This window comes from Schistocerca gregaria, chromosome 5, assembly GCF_023897955.1.
Source record: "Schistocerca gregaria isolate iqSchGreg1 chromosome 5, iqSchGreg1.2, whole genome shotgun sequence".
In the NCBI taxonomy this organism is placed as follows: Eukaryota; Metazoa; Arthropoda; class Insecta; order Orthoptera; family Acrididae; genus Schistocerca; species Schistocerca gregaria.
In genome coordinates, this window is record NC_064924.1 from 620,033,691 (window position 1) to 620,058,050 (window position 24,360).

A 24,360-nucleotide genomic window follows, 5' to 3' on the forward strand; every position below is an offset into this window, starting at 1 on the left:
CCGCTAGTGGCAGCAGCGGCGTTTATCGATACCTTTGGGGTGATCTCGTTCTTTTTCCGTGTGGTGTGAGTGGAGAGTTGGGTTGGGGACGCAGGAACAGCGAGGTCCGCGCAGAGCGATAGCACGCCGGCACCGCTGGCGGCGTATATGGACTGCGGATCGAAGGGCAGTGGTCACAAGGGTGCACGACCTCGTCGTAACCGGATGACTGCAGTGCCATTCTCGAAGAGGAAACTCCACCATTGAGAAATCTCGCGATTCTCCAGTGACGGGGTTCTTGTTGGTGCTCGTAGTGTCACCGAGGCGATAAACAGCGAGTGGAGTACCTGGGGAAGGATCTGATTAGCCTTCCTGGGCTTCTAATTACTATTAACTATTTTCAGTTTCTTACGTTGTTAAGTTCAACCAACAGTATTTTTTCTGTGTTGTGGCCACTAACGCCCCAGTTACGTGCCCTGTGGGTTAGTGTATGTAACGGCAGTGTAGATTTACTCGTCTTGCCACCACTGTCCAGGGAGGCGTGTAAGTTTGACAGCTTCTTGATTGTAGGTTGTGTGGCGTTCTTCTACCTTAGTGGGAGTCATTCCTTCTTGTTCTGGACGCTCTAAGTACAGTATTCTGCGGGCGGAGCCCAGGCCGCCAGTTTCAGTTTTGGCGTAATTTTACATCTTGCAGTTTTGTTGGATGTCAGCTAGCCTCACCAAGATTATCAATAGTCGCTCGTTAGACTTCCACTGGTCCCAGTTGCTATCTGGTGATCTGAATGTAACTCTTGGCTGCCTTTCTCTTCACTCATGAAAGTCTTTTTGGCGTGAGCTGCTCAGAGGTCGATTCCTGGAGCACCATCTGTCACTGGCCCCTGTGTTTTATTTCATTATTGTATTATGAAGTTACCATCGTTTTCTCACCTGCTTGGTGATCTGTATTTTTAAATGAACTTTGTTATGCCATTCGCCATTTGAGACTATATTTGTTAAAATTTTATAATTGCCATTTTAGCGTGAAAGGCCTCCATCCATGATCGTGGTTACTTGCTTTAAAATTCTGATTGCGATCACATTGGCTTGTTTTCAATAATTATTTCCTGTCTGTATTATATGTATGTTTGTTAAATTTTTTTAATAATTGCCATTTTGGGCTTTAAAGGCCTTCAGCCGTGATTGTGGTTACTTGCCTTAAAATTCTGATTGCGACCACATTGCCATGTCTTCAAAATTATTGGCTGTCTATATTTTATGTATTTGTTAGACCTTAAATAACTGCCATTTTTCGCGTTAAAAGCCTTCAGCCGTGATTGTGGTTACGTGCCTTAAAAGTCTGAAGGCGACCTCATTGGCTTATTTTCAAAAATTATTTACTAAAATAAAGGAGTGATATTGCAACGCAAACCAATGGTAATTAATTCGGCCCCTGTTCACAATCGTAACCCAATCATGCCTTCCTTAATTACCAGATTTCACATGGAGAATAATATTTTTATTTTCTGCAATCGGATTCCCCTCACCAAGTAGGACTACTGGGAATTCATCGAGGGAACACGATGTTCTCTTCGAGGAACACTATTGAGAAATGACATCAGACGCTGACCACAAAGCCCACGACATACATTTCACATAAGGACCGCGCTATTAAAAACAAGATCATAACGCTTACGTTACCATTATCATGTCCGCCCCCGGTAGCTGAGTAGTCAGCGCGACAGAATGTCAATCCCAAGAGCCCGGGTTCGATTCCCGGCTGGGTTTGAGATTTTCTCCACCCAGGTACTGGGTGTTGTGTTGTCCTAATGATCATCATTTCATCCCGATTGACGCGCAAGTAGCCGAAGAGGCGTCAGATCAAAAGACTTGCACTTGGCGAACGGTCTACCCTAAGGGAGTAACTAGTCAAAAAACTTTTACTTACCATTTTTTTTTTCGTCAGTCTGCTGACTGGTTTGATGCGGCCCGCCACGAATTCCTTTCCTGTGCTAACCTCTTCATCTCAGAGTAGCACTTGCAACCTACGTCCTCTATTATTTGCTTGACGTATTCCAATCTCTGTCATCCTCTACAGTTTTTGCCCTCTACAGCTCCCTCTAGTACCATGGAAGTCATTCCCTCATGTCTTAGCAGATGTTTTATCATCCTGTCCCTTCTCCTTATCAGTGTTTTCCACATATTCCTTTCCTCCCCGATTCTGCGTAGAACATCCTCATTCCTTACCTTATCAGTCCACCTAATTTTCAACATTCGTCTGTAGCACCACATCTCAAATGCTTCGATTCTCTTCTGTTTCGGTTTTCCCACAGTCCATGTTTCACTACCATACAATGCTGTACTCGAGACGTACATCCTAAGAAATTTCTTCCTCAAATTAAGGCCGGTATTTGATATTAGTAGACTTCTCTTGGCCAAAAATGCCTTTTTTGCCATAGCGAGTCTGCTTTTGATGTCTTCCTTGCTCCATCCGCCATTGGTTATTTTACTGCCTAGGTAGCAGAATCCCTTAACTTCATTGACTTTGTGACCATCAATCCTGATGTTAAGTTTCTCGCTGTTCTCATTTCTACTACTTCTCATTACATTCGTCTTTTTCCGATTTACTCTCAAACCATACTCTGTACTCATTAGACTGTTCGTTCCGTTCAGCAGATCATTTAATACTTCTTCACTTTCACTCGGGATAGCAATGTCATCAGCGAATCGTATCATTGATATCCTTTCACCTTGTATTTTAATTCCACTCCTGAACCTTTCTTTTATTTCCATCATTGCTTCCCTGACGTACAGATTGAAGAGTAGGGGCGCAAGGCTATAGCCTTGTCTTACTCCCTTCTTAATACGAGCACTTCGTTCTTGATCGTCCACTCTTATTATTCCCTCTTGGTTGTTGTACATATTGTATATGACCCGTCTCTCCCTATAGCTTACCCCTAGTTTTTTCAGTATCTCGAACAGCTTGCACCATTTTATATTGTCGAACGCTTTTTCCAGGTCGACAAATCCTATGAACGTGTCTTGATTTTTCTTTAGCCTTGCTTCCATTATTAACCGTAACGTCAGAATTGCCTCTCTTGTGCCTTTACCTTTCCTAAAGCCAAACTGATCGTCACCTAGCGCATTCTCAATTTTCTTCTCCATTCTTCTGTATATTATTCTTGTAAGCAGCTTCGATGCATGAGGTGTTAAGCTGATTGTGCGATAATTCTCGCACTTGTCAGCTCTTGCCGTCTTCGGAATTGTATGGATGATGCTTTTCCGAAAGTCAGATGGCATGTCGCCAGACTCATATTTTCTACACACCAACGTGAACAGTCGTTTTGTTGCCACTTCCCCTAATGATTTTAGAAATTCTGATGGAATGTTATCTATCCCTTCTGCCTTATTTGACCGTAAGTCCTCCAAAGATCTTTTAAATTCCGATTCTAATACTGGATCCCCTATCTCTTCTACACTCCTGGAAATGAAAAAAGAACACATTGACACCGGTGTGTCAGACCCACCATACTTGCTCCGGACACTGCGAGAGGGCTGTCAGCCAGTTTGCCGTGGCATACGGAGCTCCATCGCAGTCTTTAACACTGGTAGCATGCCGCGACAGCGTGGACGTGAACCGTATGTGCAGTTGACGGACTTTGAGCGAGGGCGTATAGTGGGCATGCGGGAGGCCGGGTGGACGTACCGCCGAATTGCTCAACACGTGGGGCGTGAGGTCTCCACAGTACATCGATGTTGTCGCCAGTGGTCGGCGAAAGGTGCACGTGCCCGTCGACCTGTGACCGGACCGCAGCGACGCACGGATGCACGCCAAGACTGTAGGATCCTACGCAGTGCCGTAGGGGACCGCACCGCCACTTCCCAGCAAATTAGGGACACTGTTGCTCCTGGGGTATCGGCGAGGACCATTCGCAACCGTCTCCATGAAGCTGGGCTACGGTCCCGCACAGCGTTAGGCCGTCTTCCGCTCACGCCCCAACATCGTGCAGCCCGCCTCCAGTGGTGTCGCGACAGGCGTGAATGGAGGGACGAATGGAGAAGTGTCGTCTTCAGCGATGAGAGTCGCTTCTGCCTTGGTGCCAATGATGGTGTTTGGCGCCGTGCAGGTAAGCGCCACAATAAGGACTGCATACGACCGAGGCACATAGGGCCAACACCCGGCATCATGGTGTGGGGAGCGATCTCCTACACTGGCCGTACACCTCTGGTGATCGTCGAGGGGACACTGAATAGTGCACGGTACATCCCAACCGTCATCGAACCCATCGTTCTACCATTCCTAGACCGGCAAGGGAACTTGCTGTTCCAACAGGACAATGCACGTCCGCATGTATCCCGTGCCACCCAACGTGCTCTAGAAGGTGTAAGTCAACTACCCTGGCCAGCAAGATCTCCGGATCTGTCCCCCATTGAGCATGTTTGGGACTGGATGAAGCGTCGTCTCACGCGGTCTACACGTCCAGCACGAACGCTAGTCCAACTGAGGCGCCAGGTGGAAATGGCATGGCAAGCCGTTCCACAGGACTACATCCAGCATCTCTACGATCGTCTCCATGGGAGAATAGCAGCCTGCATTGCTGCGAAAGGTGGATATACACTGTACTAGTGCCGACATTGTGCATGCTCCGTTGCCGGTGTCTATGTGCCTGTGATTCTGTCAGTGTGATCATGTGATGTATCTGACCCCAGGAATGTGTCAATAAAGTTTCCCCTTCCTGGGACAATGAATTCACGGTGTTCTTATTTCAATTTCCAGGAGTGTAAATCGACTCCTGTTTCTTTTTCTGTCACATCAAACAAATCTTCACCATCATAGAGGCTTTCAATGTATTCTTTCCACTTATCTGCTCTCTCCTCTGCATTTAACAGTGGAATTCCCGTTGCACTCTTAATGTTACCACCGTTACATTTAATGTCACCAAAGGCTGTTTTGACTTTCCTGTATGCTGAGTCTGTCCTTCCGACAATCATATCTTTTTCGATGTCTTCACATTTTACCTGCAGCCATTTCATCTTAGCTTCCCTGCACTTCCTATTTATTTCATTCCTCAGCGACTTGTATTTCTGTATTCCTGATTTTCCCGGAACATGTTTGTACTTCCTCCTTCCATCAATCAACTGAAGTATTTGTTCTGTTTCTCATGGTTTCTTCGCAGCTACCTTCTTTGTATCTATCTTTTCCTTCCCAACTTCTGTGATGGCCCTTTTTAGAGATGTCCATTCCTCTTCAACTGTACTGCCTACTGCGCTATTCCTTATTGTTGTATCTATAGCGTTAGAGAACTTCAAACGTATCTCTTCATTCCTTAGAACTTCCGTATCCCACTTCTTTGCGTATTGATTCTTCCTTCCTCAGCCTACTCTTCATCACTACTATATTGTGATCTGAGTCTATATCTGCTCCTGGGTACGCCTTACAATCCAATATCTGATTTCGGAATCTCTGTCTGACCATGATGTAATCTAATTGAAATCTTCCCGTATCTCCCGGCCTTTTCCAAGTATACCTCCTCCTCTTGTGATTCTTGAACAGGGTATTCGCTATTACTAGCTGAAACTTGTTACAGAACTCAATTAGTCTTTCTCCTCTATCATTTCTTGTCCCAAGCCCATATTCTCCTATAACCTTTTCTTCTACTGCTTCCCCTACAACTGCATTCCAGTCGCCCATGATTATTAGATGTTCGTCCCCCTTTACATACTGCATTACCCTTTGAATATCCTGATACACTTTCTCTATCTGTTCATCTTCAGCTTGCGACGTCGGCATGTATACCTGAACTATCGTTGTCGGTGTTGGTCTGCTGTCGATTCTGATTAGAACAACCCAGTTACTGTTCACAGTAACACACCCTCTGCCCTAGCTTCATATTCATAACGAATCCTACAACTGTTATACCATTTTCTGCTGCTGTTGATATTACCCGATACTCATCTGACCAGAAATCCTGGTCTTCCTTCCACTTCACTTCACTGACCCCTACTATATCTAGATTGAGCCTTTGCATTTCCCTTTTCAGATTTTCTAGTTTCCCTACCACGTTCAAGCTTCTGACATTCCACGCTCCCGACTCGTAGAGCGTTATCCTTTCGGTGATTTTTCAATCTTTTGATCATGGTAACCTCCCCCTTGGCAGTCCCCTCCCGGAGATCCGAATGGGGGACTATTCCGGAATCTTTTGCCAATGGCAACTACAGGCAACATGTCCTGTTTATACACGTTACGTGTCTTTAATGCAGTGGTTTCCATTGCCTTCTGCATTCTTATGTCGTTGATCATTGCTGATTCTTCCGCCTTTAGGGGCAATTTCCCACCCCTAGAACAAGAGAGTGCCCTGAACCTCTGTCCGCTCCTTCGGCCTCTTTGATAAGGCCGTTGGCAGAATGAGGCTGACTTCTTGTGCCGGAAGTCTTCGGCCGCCAGTGCTGATTATTTATCAATAATTTAGGCAGTGGTGGGGATCGAACCCGGGACCGAAGACGTTTGGATTATGAATCAACGACGCTGCCCCTAGACCACGGGTACTTACCAAGATCATGTGTAATAAGTAGTCTTGAGTCCACAGGTACACACAGGTCACCGATAGTGTTACACATTCAGATAGAAATGAGTCCGAAAGGCTTTCTGCAATTTGGAATCAAGCCTATCCACTCAACCACATATTTGCGTTGCTCCTGCAGAGACATCTTTTAATGATTACAGCCACTGGTGTATCATATTCGTGTCACTCTCGTATTTCGAAACGAGTCACCTTTTTTTTCGAACCTATCTGCTAAGGATCACATAGACCAAGATATCCTGCGCTGTTTTCTATACAGTCCCTCCGCATCTTGTAACTGCTCCTAAGTCTCTGCCCCGCCCTCCCGCCCATGTGATCATTTCAATTTAAGTCTGACCTGTACAGAAGTCGGAGAGTGCTACATCTAAGACCTTCAGCATCCTATGGGGAAACGGGAAGGGCTGAGTTAATGTGACAGGAGCGCGTTTTGATCACAGTGGAAATGGGAATATGGTGTCATAGCACCACCAACTGTGTACAGCGTGTAAGACCAGCGCCAAACGAAGCTTTCCCCTGCAAAGCGAGGTAGTGGAAGAGACAGGACAAAAAGTTACGGTAGTGTTTCAGACTACACATCATACATGGGATGGAGTAAGGGCGAAGATTTTGCTGCTGATTTGCGACACATCTTCAAACTACATAGAGGTAGTCCGAAGGAGATCTGTATCTCCCAGGGTGAATTATGACTATCACCCAAACATACGTGGTGATCTTATTCAATATACAGGTTTTGGTTCATTGGAGCAGGTGGTCTGTGATCGAAGTTGCTTCCACAGACCGGTCTAAAGTTTCATCACCTGTACTGTAGAATGACCATATCCAACAAACTATCAATCACAAGAGAGGGTTCCTATTTTGCTCCTTCATAAGTAGTTTAATACATTGTTTTTTTTCTGTTTTAGCACACCCAATCAGTGTACATCGTCATACACTTTGCTTTCCCACCATGACTTAGATATCAATGTCAGCTGCTGCTAACTGATATTAAAATGTTTCTATCATCTGGCTCTCATCGCAAACGCACTATTTTTCTGCTCGGGCGGTATAGTATAGCACTGTACTCGAAAGCAACCAGTCACCTCCAACCGTATATTCCACAGCTGCTGCACGTTTGCTCTGTTTTCTGTATGTCTGTATCTTTGCGTGGGCTCCAAATGGCTCCCAGGTCCCACAGTAGACCCAAGTTAGCGTTCGAGTGTGGATCCGCCGAGCGTTATATCCGGAGTGATGCTTGTATGCGGATCCGCAATATAGCACGTCCGGAACAGGATTTGAAGGTGTATCCGCCTCGCAATATTTCTGGAGCCATGTTGGGATGCGGATCCACAACATGTCACATGCGGTATAATGCTCGAAGGAGGAGCAATCACGCGTTATGTTCGGAGAATTGTTCTATATTCGAAGTTGTTCCAAAAGCGGAAAAGACATGGGATGCTCCTGCGACACATGCACAGATACAGACACAGAGAAAAGAGAGCAAACATGCTGCACCTGTGGAATATGCCGTTTGAGGTGACTGGTTGCTTTCGGTTACACTGCTATACTATTCCGCAGGGCCAGAAAAATAGTGCGTTTGCGCTAGGTGCTAGCAGCTGTATTACATTTACAAGCAATTTTGGAACACGAAACGGTAAGTGATATCGTGATCGCATAGATAGAAGTGCATAAAATCGATAAAATTACGTGATATACGTATAAATTGAGGAAAAATACGCCGAAATGCGAGGAAATTGAGGGAGTACTTGCATGTCTTCTGAGTGATGCAGTACAATTGTTGTACATGGGAACGAGCATACGACAGTAAGAGGAATACGGGAAAACGTTAAGATAGAAGCACCGGGAAATGGGAAAACTTTTAGTTTTCGTCGAGACAGCATTCTACTGTATGTGTAATGAGGCAACATTGACACGCGCGAGTTAACTACTGTCTTTGGTGCTTCCCTTGAAAAAAGAGCAACGCAGAGTGGCTGCGCGGTTTGAGGCGCCATGTGACGGACTGCGCGGCCCCTCCAACCGGAGGTTCGAGTCCTCCCTCAGGCATGGGTGTATGTGTTGTTCTTAGAGTAACTTAGTTTGAGTAGTCTGTAAGTCTAGGACCGATGACCTCAGCAATTGGGTCCCAAAGGAATCCACATACATTTGAACATTTGGAAAAAGAGAACCATCTGCCTCTAAACTTACTTGCATATGCGTTAAAGGATGATAGAGAGAAGATGGAGTGATAGGGTGAGATGGAGCTATAACAAGGTAGGATTTAATGGTAGACTGATGACACATTCTAGAGAGAGAGGGACATGTTGCTACAGGTTATATGTCCATTTTTTCCTGTTGCTCTGTCAAGATGCATTAGTTGTGTGATATAACTTGCGTTTGACTTACATACAAATGCGTGTTCTGTTTGTGACCTAGAGCACTGTCTGCATGCTCTCAGTCAGCAGAGGACTTCAGTCCTGTTTCGACACATTCCTGGCTGGCTGGCTGCCGTCTTAAGGAAAGTGTGGGGGCGGGATAAGCTCTTGCGTGCTGTGCCTGCAGGGCCTAAATTATGTGAGAGGGGATGTTCTGTCGGTTTTGGGGGTCCTCACGGTTGATGGGGATGTTACTTGGGGCTGCTGGGAAGTGGGTCACTCCCGAAAAAGTTACGGCCAACGGATAGTAGGCCGGTGATGTGGGTGGTGCTCTAGCCCGTGTAGGATCCGGTTGAGGGAGTGACCAGCTTTCTCATAGAACGGACGTGCGACGGCCCGAAAGCGATCACACAAAGTCAGAAGTCCGGAATCCTTATGGAGAAAGGTTGGGTAGAACCAGTGGAGGCGCAGCGCAAGCTTGAGCGCCTTGTTCTGCATCAGCTGGAGGGAGAGTATCGAGGAGTAGGCAGCACTGTCCAGTCTCACACCGAGATATGCCGCAATTTTGGACCACGGTATGGGGCCTCCCGCGATGTAAAGTGGTTCTAGATTAGGATGTACCTTCCACCTTGTGAAAGCAACCGCCTCGTTCTTTCCTGCATTAAATTTGAGGCGCTTCTTGGTGGCCCAAGCACCTAGTGCTTCACAGCCTTGCTGGAGGCGGCCTCCCATGTGGTGCACATTCATACTGTGTGTGAACAGAGCAGTGTCGTCCGCATAGATGGCCAACTCGATTCTGTCCACTCGCTGTGCATCAGCTGTGAAAAGCGAGTAGATGAGGGGGCCAAGTACGGACCCCCGTGGTACTCGAGCACGGATGGGGCTGACGGTGGACGTTCCCTGGTCCGCCCAGACATGGAAAGTCCTACCAGAGAGATATGACCTCAGAATTATCCCTTGCGACGTTGGCACCTCGAGTACAAACGACTTGTAAACGAGGCCGTCGTGCCACACTGAGTCGAAGGCACAGGAGACGTATAGGAATACTGCCCCTAGCTATTCCCTCGCCTTTAGTGCCCTCATATCAGATTCCACGAATCGGAGCAGCTGGTGGGACGTGGTGTAACCACCGCGAAACCCGAACTGCTCATCTGGGGGAAGATGTTCTTGATTTACGTGTCGAAGGAGCCGCTTGGCTAATAGCCTCTCGAATACCTTCCGTAGAGGTGGAAGAAGGCTTATAGGCCTATAGCTGGATGACAACCGAGGGTCTTTGTCCTGCTTCGGGATGGGCGCCACTTCTCCATGTTTCCATCCAGAAGGGTAACCACCGGAAGCTAGTATCTGGTTGAAGATATCTGCTAGATATGGATGTTATCCTGAGATAGGTTTCGGAGGTGAAAATTCGGGATGCCGTCGTTGCCATAAGCCCTCTGGGCATTAAGTATCCGAAGCAGTGAAGCGACCTCTTCGGCGGTAATGGGGTCGATGACGTCACATTTCTTTCTTGCAGCAAGGTAGGTTGGAAGACGTTCTTCCACAATACTGACGTGGTCCTCGTCACCAACGTCGACGACAGGCCTTTAATTTGCCTCAAAGGTATCCGCCAGGGCGCTGCCCTTGGAGTCAGGCTCACAGATGAAATCTTGACCTGACTTCCCGTGGCGCAGGAAGCCGCGCACAACGCGCCAATCACTGCAGTCGTCCGGATAGAGGGACTCGACAAGGTCTGCCTAAGCCTTACTGTGGTGTGCTTGGACCGCCGCAGAGATGGCACATCGCATGCGGTTAATGGGACGTTTCGTCGCTGGCTGCCTCTTGAATTGCTACTCACGGAAAAGGCTGTTATTGACCGTAATGGCCTCGAGTATTGGTTGTGGAAGGCGTCAAGACCTAACCCGCAGGTGGCGGGGACGTCCAGGAGTGGAGACCTCTGCAGCACGTAGAGGTACCTGACTTAGAGAGGCGATGGCTGCTTCAACCTCCACCTCCGTAGTATCAGGTGCATCAGGCAGGTACGTTCGTTTCCTCGACTTGAAAGCGCTCGACATCAACCTTCCCGTATGTTGGACGGCCAGCCTCCACCTCCGCACTAATGACATCTATGTCAAAGATCACTGGTGCATGATCAAATGACAGAGCTGTCCTCGTAGGAGGAGATATAAACTGATCGACCCATTCATAATGGTGAAATCGAACGCGTCAGGTTGTCCATGTACCGGGAAAAAAATTGGCTCAAAGGGTCCCAGAATAATGGCGCCGTGTTGCAGAGCAACTCGTTCTAGTCAGCGCCCACTGACGGTGGTGAGACGAAAGTTCCATCAAGCGGACATTGCCTTAATGTGCCCTGCTCTGAAAAGTCGCCCACCCCCAATGGCCAGCACGGCACCGAAATCAGATTCTTGCAGTACTCCTCGCAGGGATCGGTAGGCCGCCACGAAGGTGATTTTGCCGATTGTGGTGTGAACTATCACACAGGTGGCCTAAAGGGTGTCTAGCTAGGGCATGTGCACAGGAAAGCGCCGCAATGACGACCTGACGTAAACCGCCGTACCGCTGCCAGCAGTCAGCCGGTCGGTGCGGAAACCGCAGTAGTTTGCGACCGTAACGTGGACACCTGGCTTTAGGAATGTCTCGCAGACGAGGCAGATGTCAAATTCCTTGTCAGGAAGAAATTCCCGAAATTCATCCTGCTGAGCTATGAGACTTTTTGCGTTGAAAACGCAAACTTTCAGGCCATGAACGTGATTATTAACCGTGGCTTGGGGATTGAACGGCAGCCTGGAGGGCCGTCGCGACTGCGAAGACAAGTGGTACGAGTTGTACCATAATTCTATTTGGTGTCTGCAGCAGAACTTGCAGATCTTCGCCAACAGTACCCGCGGCCGAGGGGACGGGGTGCGCTGGTGGCTGGGGTCCAGGGCCAGGCTGGCTCAGGTCACGAGCCAGATTCTGTGTAGTAGGAGCAGCCCGTCCAACCTCGTCACTGGCTGGGGGAGCGGGGAGTGACCTTGCAGTGCTGGAGACAGGCTGTGAACTTATGGCCGGTTGCGATGGGCGGGAAGGTTTGAGACGCTAGCCATGGGGTGGGGCCTGCTTTTCCGCAGTCCGCCCTCTAGCAATGGTCGCAAAACAAACACAAGGCTGCACTTTCTGTGCCGCCTTGCCACGTGTGCGAGTTTTAAATGCACTGCAGCCCCTGAAGCTGGCTACCTGCCGCTCGCTACAGCCGCAGCATTGAGGGGAGTCCTCACGCTTTTTGAGATATTCCTTGCTTTGGCGTGATGCTGCGCACACAGCACATAGGCATAGTGCAGTTGAAGGCGACGTGATCCAGGCCCTGACAAGGGTAGCATTGCGGCCTCTTTCCCTTGGCCTGGAGAGGTCTGCAATTGATTCTAACTAAAAGATCTTGCGGTTGTTCTCATTTTCAACCAGGACAACGAGGAACAATGACATTTTCTTGTTTGTCCTGGAGGATGCCATCTGCTCGTGTGAGCGGCATACCCTAGGTCCACCAGCTCTTGTTGCAGGTAGCTGGGGTACATCCCAAGGGGAGGTGCCGAATGACCGTCTTCAGGAGTTTGATTGACTCGGCATTCTGCCTATAGCAATGCAGCCTCTGTCCCCTAACGAGGTCCATGAGCTTCTTATGTTCGTCAATTTTGGAGGGGAAGACTTCATGTTCACGACCTCTTTGGTCATCTGCCGGAGGTTCATGAAGTCGTCTGTCGACTTCATCACTACCGGCAGGGGCCGGGACAGGTTTCGCACTGGAGAGGTGGATTCTGCTTCCATGCCCTCTTCAGGCGCTTCTACAAAACAATATGACGTAGTTAGAGGCGGGGGTAGCTTAACATATCGCCTCTGGTTGGGGGCAGTGAACCCAACTTCAGTGGCTGCCGCGGGCTCTGTTGGGGCGTCCGGCGCTGCAGCCTTCTTCTCGTTTTCCCTCCTGTCATGTAACGAAGTAGTTGCAGTCAATTCGTCAGTATCAGTGGTTGCCAGTCGTTTACATAAAGTCTGTTGCCAGTCCATTGGCGTTTCCGCCGATAGGAGTGATTCCATGTTTGCCTCTGGAATATCCAGAGCATCTGGAGCCAAGTCCTGTCCTGTCAGCGAAGTCCGAGTTTTGATAGTGCGTCATTTTTCTCTGCTGGGTGGTGCAGAATAACGATGGTGGAATGTTTAGGTGATAGACTTGAATGTATCTTGAGGGATGCGGATCTACGTCGATGTTGAGTTTTCCTAGCTGTAACTGTTCGTACTGTCGTCGTGTTCCAGGAACAGGCTTCATTTGGTGCTGACCTTACACATCGTACACGGGTTTCGGAGCAACGGTAACATGTTCCCATTTCCACCCAGTGATCAAAACTCTCTCCTGTTGCATTAACTCAGCTCGTCCCGTTTCCCGACAGGGTGCAGATGATATTAGATATAGCGCTCTGTATCTTCCGTACAGTTCGGACTTAAATTGGAACAATCACATTGACTAAGCTGCAGGGAAGATGGCGCAGAGACTTAAGGAGCAGTTAGTTACAAGATGCAAAGGGTCTGTCTAAAAACTAGCACTGGAGTTAATGGTGTATTGAATATGTAGCAGATAGGTCTGAAAAAGAAAAAGGTCCTTCGTTTCGAGATACGAGAGTGGCACGAATATGATTCACCAGTGGCAGTAACCATTGAAAACGTCTCTACAGGATCCAACGCAAATATGTGGTTGAGTGGATAGACTTGATTCCAAATTGTGGACAGATTTTCGGACACCATATCTGCGTGAAAGTATAACATTACCGGCGACCCATTGTGTCCGTAGACTCAAGACCGTGTTTCATGCACGGTGATGGTAACATAGGCGCTATGATCGTTTTCGTAATAGCGCGGTCCTTACGCGAAATGTATGTTGTGGGCTGTAGTAACCCTCTGTGGGATCTTCAGATGTCATTTCTCAATAGTGTTCCTGGAAAAGAACATCGTGTTCTCTCCATGGATCCCCAGGTGTCCTACTTGGTGAGTTTATTACGACTGCTAAGAAATATTATTCGCCATACTAAGTGACTCACATGATCAGTTCAATTAATTAAGCTATCAAAATGATATCAATGATATGCCGCCTGGCACATGGAAGAGATGGCTAGGCCGCCACAGAATGATTCTTGACAAGCGTTTCCTTGTTTCTGTTTTATCGTTGCAGTGATACCTTATAACAAATGGCGTGACAGGATCTCACGATTTGTTTCATAAATGCTAGTACGATATACCATCGCACTGGTAAAAGGGGATCTGTCATAGACTACAAAACAGCTACGTTCTCTTGAATTATTGCTTGTTGTCGAATATAAAATGATTCTGTTTCTTCCGGCATGTGGGTGAATGGCATGAAAGACTGTATTCTCTAATGTTATTTCACGTGCATGACAGTTTATTTACAGACACTGAACGCAAGAGACGCTCTCAGGTTGTGTAATTTGCTGAACATGCTGAAAGAAATTGTTTAATATAGTATTTTTTCTTGGCAGTTTAAATTATCGCTTTAGCTTTATTCTAATGACTGACTGGAGATAATGAGGACATACTGCGGCGATTGGTAGTGTCGCCCTGTTTCCTACGAGGCCGTGGCTCTCCCTTCGTCAGGATAGTGATTATTTATCACAGTTCTGAGTGATGTCGGCGTCGCACTTTGTACTGAAGGCACTGCGGTGTAGGCTGTGCTCGCCTAAGGCGGGAGCGGCTTTCTGTTTCGCAAACAGCCGGCTTTTGAAATAGAAATCTGGAGCGCCCTCAGGATGGATGTCACTTCATTTCCCTTTTGTGTTTCTAGAACCGCCGCCACAAAGGCATGCCGCGTATCGCAAGTGGCACAAAGGGGGCGCATCTGCTGTGATTGGTCGCTGGACACAGCTGCTTTCTGTCTACGAGGCGGTGCGTGGGTGTACTGACGCTGAATTTTTTAGGAACAAGTTACACTTTATTGTGCTGGCACTTGAGCATCGCCCCAATGTGGCGGCCAGATGGTGGAAAGCAGACCGCAGAGGTTGGTAGCAAAGTACGGACAGTGGCCTGCCCACGCGGCGATGCGGTTGGTGGAGCATTGGTTATTTGATGGAGCATGTGTCCCACCCCTAGGAGGATGGAGGAAGAAGTTGCGTGGAGGGAGGCAGGAAGGGGACCTCGATATTTTGCATCTTATCGACGCCTGCCGGGGAGAACGCACATTCAACTACCCACTCCCCCCCCCCCCCCCCCCACCCTCTGCAGTCTCTTAGGACTGTGCTGCATTATGAACAGTTCATTACGAGAGCTGGTTTTTTCATGACAATTTCGAAGTGTAGTTAGAACAGTGACGTACTTTTTCCAGGAGATGTGGTAGCGTGTATTGGCTTCCATTACCCGGGCTGCAGGATGGTTTTTGAGCAGACATCTGTAGCGAACTCTGATGGCTAATAGCGATGGATACTGTATGCTTACAGATAATGCACTTTTATACTCTTTTCTGTCCAACACCAGCATCTGGTCAGGTGAACATATTTCCTGCCTAAAAGAATAAAGATTATACCTTACACCCCAGTCTCCCCCCCCCCCCAGCTTGTAGGTGTAGCATAGAATTTGAGTGTGTCTGCCACTAGTTTCGAGCGGTATTGCGAAATTTTTCCCGGGCAGGATAACACCAGTTGTATCGGATCATCAGTTCGGAGGTGCATTGCGATTTTATGTCATCCTTATGTAGCACTATGCATATGGTTGTGTAAGTAGACCTGATCTTTGTGGTTGGTTATGTAATTAGTATGGATCTTTGCTTCAGTTTTCCGACCAAAATAAATAAAGTATGGTAACCTAACCTTCCTATCCCGCATCTGGATAGATTACCTGTGTGGGGAGGGGAGCACTTGGGCCTTCCATCCAGTGCAATCAGGCTTCGAGTCCCAGAAAGGGCACAACCATTTTTAATTTCCCATCAATTCCAAGTGCCTTTAAGGGCGCAATTGGGTTTTGCACGCAGGAGGACCAGCGTTCGACTCCCGGAAAGAATACTGCCAACTCTAATTTAATTTCCCAGTTAATTTCCAAGGCGGGGGGGCTGCTATGTCAGCACAGCCCCGGGACAAAGAAATTTCCGCCAAAATTCGAAATTCCCACCAAAATTGTAAGTTCCCACCAAAATCTAAATTTCTTCTAATAGGGTTGTTTGGGGAAGGGGAGAGTGGTCTGGGTCACACGTCCAGGCTGAAAAATACTCGTGACGTTATCCATGGCCCGGGATCGGCGAGGTCGGGCCGGAGGTGGGAAGGGTTGGTCAGGGACGAGGGCGATTAATTGACCAATTGAACTGATTTACATTTTAATTTGATATCAAAAGTGTCCTACAAACGGCTTTATACTGCTACTTCTTTACACATGCTTGTATCCCATCTTTATGAGGGCAATATGTTTGAGTGTCATAGTAACTACCAGTTGGACATGTTTTTGTTTCTTTCCGTTTATATACTTCGGAATTGATGATTAGGTACAAGTAATCACGGTCGATTTCCCGAATACCAAAAGGTTTAGAGATGTCACAAGTGTTTCGATTGAGACATTAATGGTTTCGAGTGAAGCTTTTGAAGCTTTAGATCGCTTTCATAAAGCTATACTTAAAACTGTAGGAGTATGGCACTCCTGACAATTCTCGGTACGAAACGAGGCCTAAGATCATGACTGAGGATTAGAAGGTACTAGAAGAGTACTCATCCAGAATTAAAAACTCGCTGTGAAAGATTAAAATACGAAAAAACACTGGTTTACTCACAGGTTTATAATTTGCTCTTTCATTCCTGTTTCCCAGTTTCTTAAGCGTCAATTGAACACTGTATACGGGTTTTTATTCAGACCAAAGGAGACGTCTTGTAATGGGCAACTAGTTCAACTGTTAGTATCAAATTGTCTCATCTGAATGGTATTTCAGAAACCCAGTCTGAAGCGGTAGGCAAGCTCCCTGGTTTCTATAGTCCACACCAGCCGCCAGTTAATCAACAGATCTAGAGTTTTTCGCACACAGCTACTTCTAGTAACGTTTGTACAGTTCCCTGGAAGCTCTCTCGTATAGTTACTGTGTTTAATTTTGGCTGTGATCGAGTTACTGTTGGTTGGTTTAGGCAGTCGGACTAAACCCAGACAGAAACAATCCATGATTACTATAAACAAAAATGTGGATTTTGAAACTGAAACATTTTACCTGATGCAAACAAAGCAGTTTTTTACTAGTTGTTACAAGGTAACAGGAGAACAGCAGTCCATATCGGATAAATACTTTAGTTAACAGGGAGAGTCTAATCTTTAAAGTCATAATTACATAATTAAATAAAATTTCTTGACTAACATTTTCAATAGAGAACTATTTCGTGAAATCTTCTCTTCGCTATACTACAAATTTTTCTCTTCAGCTTGGGACAGTAATTGACAAGAAAATACTTTCCTCTCACAAACGATTTCAGAAAAGGTCAGGATGGTTCTGAATAAAGGAAGTGCTACACGAAACTGAAACATTTATCTTTAATTTGCTGCATAATACTATCATACTTAAGTTATTTCCAAATTAATGACTCCATTTAATGAACTAATTTGGCTTCAATATGTTGTAACAGATCACTTTAAATATTTTTTTGCTTCCCTCAAACTGTAAATCATTCCCCAAGAGGTTCTACTAACTTACTTGATCTCTGAAAATCTTCGTTAGATTAAATTTTACTATCTTAGATTACAATTGTATTACGAATGTGGATTTTAGAACTGAGACCAAGATGTTATCACATGTAACATGACTCTGTCCAGTGCCATTCTGGGTACTTACGTAAATTTATTTTGTCACTATATTTTTCGTATTTAAATGCAGAACCAACATCCACCCAAAGTGCTAGATTCTAGGAACTGGAGATACTGTAGCCTAGCGTCAGCACAGGAACGTGTAGAGCCCAATGGCTCACAACCGACAGGTACTTTGCCCTTAGTTCGGTGAATCCTGTTGCTCCCCCAACCTTTCCTTTTGGTGTGCATTCGCCTCCCTATTACAGATTCACTTCTTTCAGCTTTTATTCCTTTTTACAATGCCATCCTCCCTATACAGGAACTAGTGAAGCATGTAATAATTTAGTTTGCAACATATGCCAACCTCTCTATACAGGAACTAGTAAAGCATGTAATAATTTAGTTTGCAACATATGTCCATGAAATATTTGTACTCAGTGCAAAATTACAATTTAACCTAAATATTAACAAACGTGGAGAGCATGCACATAACGCATTACATATAAACATCTGAAAACTGCGAGTGATATGAAGTGTTAGTATTACAGCGCTAGTAATCCGTCCCTAGTTTTTAAAGAGTATGTGGTGGTCGTCTGAATACACGTTTTAATGGCTTCTTTTTCAAAGAAGCGACAGTGAATGTCTGAAACTATTGCGGTTGGACCGAAGTATGGAAACACCCAGAGAAATGCATGTATGAACGTAAATGCAGCTGCTAACCCAGTTCGCATGTAGCACTGTTGTATTTTACCACGAATGGCAAACGTGTAATGTCTCTGTGCAGAGCAGTATCCTGAGCAGTTGCGAGCGAATTATGTAGCAGCTACATGAATTCGAACGTATGCAAATTGTTCGACATGGTATGTGCTTTTGTAATCAAGGTAGCAGAACTGTTTGGTATTTCAAGAGGCACCGTATCGAAAATTTATATGGCGTTCACGTAAAGCTGGGAAACATCATCCGCTAAGCCACAGCGGGTACAAAAGTGTGTCTTGTGTGATCTTGAAGGACAGTCATTGAAGAGGATCACTGCAGAACCGAATGTCGCACTGGCGAGCTCTGTCAGCACCAAAACCACAAGAAAGAGGCTCTATAAGCAAGAAATTTCAGGGCGAGCAGAAATTTCGAAACCACTCGTCAGTGATTGTATTGCCCATATAAGGATATTTTGGTGCCAAAGCAATAGAACCTGGACCATGTAGCAACGGAAGAAAGTAATTTTTTTCGGATCAGTCTCATTTCACAACGTTTACAACTTGTGGTCGAACTTGTGTCCCAAAAGAGATATATGGCGGAGGTTCGGTGATGACTTGAGACTTGAGCTGCCATGTTGTGGGATTCCATGAGCCCAACAGTTAACTCTGCTAAGTCACATCACGGCCAATGATTACGTGACTATTTCGGCTGAACAAGTCCATCCCATGGTGGAATGTTTGTTACTCAAAGTTGATGGTCTGCTCCAAGACGGCAGAGGTCCTGTTTACGCAGCTCGTATAGTACAGGAATGAGCATGTGGATGAATTGCCGTGTCTCCTCTGGCAACAACAGTCATCAGCCATCACTATTGTTCAGCGTTTGTGGTCTGCTTTAGAGAGAGGACTGTATGCTGGGAACATTCCCCCACCGTCGTTATCTGAATGTACCACCGTTCTGCAGGAAGAATGGTAAAAGAATCCCTTAACAAACACATAGGACCTTTATTTATCCAGTCACAGGTGACTAGAACCTGTTTCCAATGCCCGCAATTTTCCTATTCCGTAAGAGGCAAGGCTGTGCGTTTTCAGTGTTTCCATACGTTTGTCCATCCCCTGCGTATCACCAAAATAACAAGACAAACAAAACAAGTTGTTTATTTAATAAAGAAATGCCATAACGTCGTAAAACACGAGGTACATCCCTGCAAAAACCTACGAATCCATCAAATTTGTAGCCCCAAAGCTATGTATTGATTGGCCCACGATATCTTCCCACACCGTCACATCACCTGTCGCTAGAGCCGTAGGTGGTAGCAGCTTGGGCACCCGCGCTGGTATAGTGTGCGCAAAATACCGTGGCTACTAAATGCATAGTCAGCAGAGAGCGGCAGTGGTGGGGGCTCGCTCAGATCCCTATAGAGGAAATGTCGGCGCTAGAGGAGAAGTGCCGTTCTAAACTGAATCCTTACGCTCCCACAGTAACCACGCAAAGGGATCTACTGTCACGACTGCTTTCGATAGTATCAAGGAATTCCGGTGAAAATGCTGCGATTTATTTCCGCCTAACTTATTAAGCATTAGTAACTTTCGGAGAAATGCTACGAGCAGCGAAATTTGATTAAAAACTACACATTTCTCTGGCTTCTTTTGACAAGGGACAGCGGAGTGTACACTGTCTCACCTGACTAAAGTGTTGTGTAGATACAACTGCGAGATAATTCTGAAACAATGGTTTATTAAGTTTATTAAATGAGGATCTGAGCAAAAGTAAATAAAACGGCCTGCTTAAGTCCACGGGACAGAACAGGTAATTGTTACTGTGGAAAGGGGCCAAAAGAAGGCTGTCAGTTACACTCAAACACATATAACTTTATTAAGTTGGCAAAACAATACAGCTAAAGTTTTGAACCTATTTATAGGCTGAAAGCGATTAACTTAAAATTCAGTTTCAAAACCGGATATTTAGAGGGCACAAGGCCTCACGTAAGTGTTATAACTTTGTTGAAGGACCAACAAATCTAACACTGGAAAAGAAAACAACTTTAATTTAAAGAAAGCTGAAGGCCCATGATTTAAGACTGCAGGTGAAATTAATTAAAAAAAAAACTCAAGGCAGGCCTTATCTTCAGTTAGACTGAAGGCCCCACACAGTCTGATACTTGAAAGACACGAACTTTAATGTAAAAACGGGTGAAGGCCGATTGCTTAAAACAACAAAAATAATTTTTAGTGGGCAAAAGACCCAAACTTTTATCCAAAAAAATATTGTAAACGAGGCTGAAAGCCCAGACAACGCAAGACTTGACAAGTAAATAACTTGCAATTTTAAAGTGGCTGAAGGCCTATTATTTAAAACCCTATTAAAAGCATACAAATTCAAACCATCGGGTATAAGCCATTAAATACATAATAAAACACCAATAAAAAAAAGTAGTACAGCCAGAGGCGCTGAGAATTTCCCGGGGGTCAGTCTGCACTTGAAATATTAATGTTCGGGTAGGGGAGAGAGGCAGTTGGCCCAACTATATTCGATCCGCCGGCAACCCAACCAAGAGATAGTCAACGGACCCACCGACAAGACGACTTGCTTTCCACTTGAACAGTGCACAAGGAACTCCAAAGCCAAAACGTAAGAGACGTAGCCGCCCACAACCAAGTATGCCTAAACTGTCAAAACTACATACACGTGTTGGACAGCGACAACACGGTAAGGAAAGCACACTGCCTGAATTTTACCTCAGCAGCCAGGGCAGGTAACCGGAACGCTAACAGGCAGAAAATTCCCTTGGTGCACTTGGACTTGAAATAACCAAAATACAATTAAACTCCACCGGATGGTGGCCAAACTTTCGCCAACTCGAACACTCGCTGTTGCCCACGGGAATACCCCCAACAGCCAAGCATGAAAACCAACGTTACAATGTGAACAATCTGGCTTCTGTAATTAAATCGCTACTAAACTCTAATGTCCTGGGTCGGTGAGCCACGAATTTCGTAGCAATCGGAACAGCTCCCACACACTCCAACACACTGCGTAGAGACCGCCAGCGGGCCCGACCCACTGCGCCGTGTGGAGATTTCCTGGCTAATCCACAGCAACTGACGGACTGCCACACATCAGCGCGGAGATAGCACTAAAATAACTGAGCAGTCGACATCGCAAGCTACACACAGTTTCACAAAGACTTGTTCGAATGACTGGGCAATACTAACGGCAGCGACTGTGCATGTCACGAGTCTGCACACACAGGCAACCTATAATCGATCGCCGGTAAACATACACATGTCCGACAAGACGACCAACTGACGATCAACCAAGGTGGTCCGCACTCAAGTGATACGTATCAGCAACTGTCGGGCGAGTCACGGCTGTCCGGACCTCACTGTAGCCGCGCCCCGACTGAACTGCCGCATCCTATCTCAAACACTGCCGAGTCCGAACTGCCCTGCTGGCACGTTCCCTCTGACTGCAGATTGGGACTAGCCCCGGACACCCGACAACCGGGAAGTAATTGCAGTCAGCAAGGATAATACGGCAAGGGTTATATCGATAAGCGCCGGTGATGCCGCTCACGGGCGGCCAAGGCGGCAACTCCGTGATACCAGTAATAGATATTAACATACATAGGTGATAGTACAGCAAAAACAGGATGTCAAATGAGATGTGGCACGAACACGGTACATGGACGGCTCAGTAAAGTCAGTAGCTTAGGGAAAAGCACATCCTCAGTACAAAAAAGTCTTAAATCCTTACAAATGTTGCTCCAAACATTGCAGCATTTCTCGTTTGATCAGCTATCGATGCCTCTTAACAATTACAGCATTTCCCCAGAAAAGCCTGTAGTTATCGGAATAACACGATAGATAATGAAGTTTTACATTATAACGATATGGTAAAATGCTCTCTTCTCTGCGTGTTATTACTTGCCTAAATCTCACTACGATAACTGAAACCGTTTATGAAATACGAGGTATGTTGCAGATATTGCACTCTGGCTTTATCGCTGGGGAAGCACGAACGTAAATGAGTGTACGACATCAGATCAATTTTCTCGAGATTCGTGACAGATAGAAACCTGTATCTAAGTCTAAAGATTCAATATTTTAGCTAAATTTCACATGCAACATCATATTAAGCAATATGCAGCAAATACAAAATCATACGACCACAATTTTTCATTGCACACTTCTCCGAATTTCACGCAGTATGTTACTTTCGCATAAATATCACAATATTTATCACCATTAACGAAATGATGTGCAGGGCATCATGGACCTTGGATATAAAGCTATATGTAAAGCAAAAATGATTTTTTTTTCAAAATAGTTTGTGTAAAATCGTTTGAGAAAGATTACAGGTTGTCCATCTCGATGTTGTCATCGCTGAGTGGCAGAAACGTGGAAAGCACTTATCGGCCTCCCCTTCTGAACAAGTGAATGAACTCGGCCACCGTTTGGACGAAAACTGGTCACTCCCCATTGGCCACCATATCCTGCGCGAGCTGCAACCTCCTCCCCTGGCTATCCGCAACTACGCCATCACAGGTATCCCAGCTGGCAGCCTACTTTTCCTTGCACATCCACGACTTGGCTGCCTGAGTCAACGTCAGGTGTCACAACACAATTGCACAATACTATCCAAATCTTTGGTGAGCATAACAACATACCAAGGTCACTCCAAAAGAAATGCACCCCATTTTTTTCAAATCCATCTTTTAGGTCAGGACTGTCAGGCGGGTGTTTCAATGTTGTCCATTCGATTTCTGTGATCGCTTCCATGGTAATTTCAATGACATGTGGCCGTGCATTGTCGTGCAACAGCAAAACTTCCTGCTTTTGCCGATGTGGTCGAACGCGACTCAGTCGAGCTTGAAGTTTCTTCAGTGTCGTCACATATGCATCAGAATTTATAGTGGTTCCACTTGGAATGATGTCCATAAGAAAGAGTCCTTCGGAATCCAAAAACACCGTAGCCATAACTTTTTCCAGCAGAAGGTGTGGTTTTGAATTTTTTTTTCTTGGGTGAATTTGCATGACGCCCATTCATCGATTGCCCCTTCGTCTCTAGTGAAAAAGGATTCAGCCATGTTTCATCACCTGTCACAATTCTTCCAAGAAATTCATCTCTCCCATTCTCGTAATGTTCCACAAGTTTGCTGCATACCGTTTTTCTTGTTTCTTTGTGAGCCACTGTCAACATCCTGAGAACCTACGTGGCACAAACCTTTTTTAACGCCAACACTTTCAGTATTCTGCAAACACTTCCTTCCCCTATCCCAACGTAGCGTGACAATTCATTCACTGAGATGCGTCTGTCAGCAGTCACCAATTCGTTAACTCTCTGAACTTTGGAGTGTGTACAGTACGAGGCCTGCCGCTGCGAGGACAATCCTCAACATTGCCGTGTCAGCTTTCATCACGTAACCTGCTTGCCCACCGACTAACTGTACTGCGATTGACAGCAGCATCTCCATACACCTTTTCCAACATCTTGTGGATGTTTCCCACTGTCTAGTTTTCACAGCACAGGAATTCTATGACAAAACGTTGCTTCTGATGAACGTCAAGTGTAGCAGCCATCTTGAAAACATGCTGTGACGGCGCCATTCACGGGAAAATTTTGAACTAAGTTTGAAAACAAGCGGGAAGGATGTATCTACAAACAAAAAACTTTCACACATGCAGAATGAAATCTGTATTTGTACAAAAATAGTGTGCACTTCTTTAGGAGTGACCCTAGTATTTTCAATTTCATCCACAAATCCTAGAAATGGCACTGGAGCGTTTCATTCCACCCATTTTACCTAAAGTTTATTTCATTCACTCTTTGTTTACAAACCTTTCACTATATGTCGAGAAGGTTAAAGAAGATAAAGGTCGACATATTCTCAAGGCATAGATTTTTCTGCTGTGTTTGCGGGCATAAATCTATGTCTATTGTTGATTTATAGGTCTTCGCAAGGAATGTGATTCGACTCATTCTGAAACCGTACCTGAG